The following is a 3,355-nucleotide window of genomic DNA, read 5'->3' on the forward strand; positions in this document are numbered from 1 at the left end:
TGATTTAATTTTTTTCTTACTTTCCTTCATTTTCAGATTCTACTGGTATTTTAATGTAAACCAAGTCAATTCATTTTGAAAGTAGTGCAGGCAATGGTTACAACTATGCTAATTGATTTAATATTTCCCACAACCCCTACTGTATTTATCTTTGAACCAAGACCCCCACAGGTAAAGTGTTTCTTCCATAAGTCTATTATGGGTTTTCCACTCTCTAGTTTCATTAATAACTACAGTAAAAGAAAATAAGAGTAAGCGGTTATTTCTTATTTTCACCAAATATGGGTCATACATGGGCATTCACATATATTTTTCTAAACCTTGCAACAACTCTGTGAGAGGCAGTTACTGCTTCTGTTTAGTTTTATAATGAAACAATGGGGAAGAAATGGTAGGTGTTGGGATCTGCAAATAGTACAATATATGTGAGGAAGCTGAGGCCATAATGAACTCTACAAGGGACAGGTTCATCCAAATTCCCTAAGGGAAGGAAAGTATAAATCTCACAACTCAATTCAGTGAAGAATCACTATTCGAAGACCTTCTGACCCCGGAATTCCCCTGCTGGTATGCATGTGTGAAATTCTAAGATTGTAAGAATTCTAAGGTTGTATGTGCAACCTTGCATGTAGCAGCCTCACTTGTGTTGAAAAAAAAATTAGGGATTAACCTAAAATATTCACCAACCCATAATGGTCAAATAAATTATGGTTTATCTATACATGGAACGCTATGAAACTTAAAATTAAATAGGTACACTATTGAGGAGAGGAGGTCAAGATGGCAGAGTAGCAGGACACTGAGCTCACCTCCCCCTATGAACACATCAAAATATTATACATCTACATATGGAGCAATTCTCATTGAAAACAAACTAGAGACTGTCATAGGGACTCATACAATCAAGGCTGGAAATAAAGATCCAAATGAAGTTAGGTAGGAAGGGAAGAGAAGCAATCATCAGGACCTCTACCCCTAGAAGGGGACACAGACAAGGAAGGGGATTATACCAGCTTGGAGATCCTCCCTGGAGAGTGAGCTGCTCAAACCACATGCTGGGTACCCCAGCCCTGGGGTCTGACGCTGGGAAGAAAAGTCCCCTTAGCTGGTTTGAAAACCAGAAGGACTAAAAGAAGAGCCGTAAGAAACCTAGACTCTGCTCGTGAAGAGCACATACATGCTTGCTTTCTCCTGGGAACAAGGCAGAGGAAGCAGAATTAAACTGGACTCTGGCTGGTTTCCATGACTACCTGTGTGTATCTCAGCCCATGCTGAGTGTCCACTCCAGCCCCTATAAGCTCCACACTAGGGCAAAGGCTGCCAGGGCCAAGGAGGGTGCACAGATGGGTGGATGGAGCCAGCTCAGGCCTTGCACAGCATCCGAACAGGGTGAGGGTGGTCATTACTGGGATTCATGGGGGCGGTAGATCAGCAGCAGTCTGGATGTCAAACTGATGTGCCAAGACTGTCTCACCATGCACACCAGCCTGCAATGGGTGCCCATTTTGGCCCCTCTTGTTCCAGCGCTGCTCCCCTCTGGGTTGAAAGTGCTTTGCTGGGAGGGGGGAGAGTGCACACCTAGAAGGAATAGAACCTGCTTGGACCCAACGCTCAGGGTTTCTGCTCCAGAACATTGGGATGTGAACATAGGGCAGTGACAGCCACTGAGCATAGGAGAAGCCGTGGCTCACAACTGGTTCCAGCTCTAGCCCTCCATCTCCAGCCCCAATACCCCGCAAGGTGATAGCTGCCAGCTCACCCTGGGAAGACATGAGCCCTGCTCACGTCAGATCCAGCTCTCCCACCAAAGCCACTGGGCACATGTAGACTGCATAGGGATGCTCCCACACAAGGACATCCCTTCAAAACGAGGATAAGTAACTGTTTTGCCTAACTTCATAGAGACAAAGAAAGTTAAGCAAATGAGAAGACAGAGGAATTTTTTCCAAACAAAAGAATAAGAAAAAAACCTGAAAAAACAACTAATAAAACAGAGATAAACAGCTAAAAGCATCAGTCATAAGAATGCTAACTGAACTACGTTAAAGAATTGATGAACACAGTGAGAATTTTAACAAGGAACTAAAAAAATGTTTTTTAAGAAACAGTCAGAACTGAAGATTACAATGACATAAATGAAAAAAAAACACACTAGAAGGAATTAATAGCAGACTAGGTGATACAAAAGAACACATAAGTGACCTGGAAGATAGAATAATAGCAATCACTCATTCTGAACAGCAAAAAGAAAAACAAAAAATGAGAACAGTTTAGGGGCTCTCAGAGACAACAATAACAGTGCTAACATTCACATTATAGGGGTCCCAGAAGAAGAGAAAGGAGTTGAAAATGTATTTGATGAAATTATGAATGAAAATGTCCCAAATCTGAAAAAGGTAACAGATACCCAGGTACAGGAAGCATAAAGAGTCCATCCACAGATGAATGCATAAAGAAGATATGGTATATTTATACAATGGAATATTACTCAGCCATAAAAAAGAATGAAATTTTGCTATTTGCAACAACATGGATGGACCTGGAAGGAATTATGCTTAGTGAAATAATGCAGAGAAAGATAAATACTATATTTTATCACTTAAATGTGGAATCTATGAAGTATACTAATAAATATAACAAAATAGAAATAGACTCAAAGATAAAGCAAAAAAACTAGTGGTTACCAGTGGGAAAAGGAGGGGGGGGAAGATAGGGTTAGGGTATTAAGAGGTACAAACTACTATGTATAAAATAAATAATGCAACAAGGATATATTGTATAGCACAGGGCATATAGCCAATATTTATAATAACTTTAAATGGAGTATAATCTATAAAAATATTGAATTACTATGTTGTATACCTGGAACTAATATAATATTGTAAGTCAACTATACTTCAGTAAAAAATAAACAAAATTAAATAAGTACATGTTTATAAGTTAATGTGGAAAATCTCTAAGGTATATTAAGCCAAAAAAAGCAAAGAACAGAACAATGTACAAAACGTGATCTCTGTGATGTGTTGATGATACTTTTTATAATACAGATAATATTTAACATAATATTAGAGGTTATTTTGGTGTCTTTTTATAATATCTACAATTATACATAACTGATTTTATATACACACACATACTTATGAAAGACTGCCAAAAACAAAAAGCCTCTAACAGTGGTTTTGAATGGAAAGAAGGTTGAATTATAGGGAAGTTTATTTTATAACTTTTGGGGTGATTTGAATTTTTTATATGCATATAGTATTTTTATATTAAGAAAATTAATTTTTTCATGGGTGTGGGATTATGGATTATTCCTGCTTGTCATACTTCTGTGTATAAATATTCTATTCTGAAA

This window comes from Pseudorca crassidens, chromosome 7 (genome assembly GCF_039906515.1).
Source record: "Pseudorca crassidens isolate mPseCra1 chromosome 7, mPseCra1.hap1, whole genome shotgun sequence".
Classification (NCBI taxonomy): Eukaryota; Metazoa; Chordata; class Mammalia; order Artiodactyla; family Delphinidae; genus Pseudorca; species Pseudorca crassidens.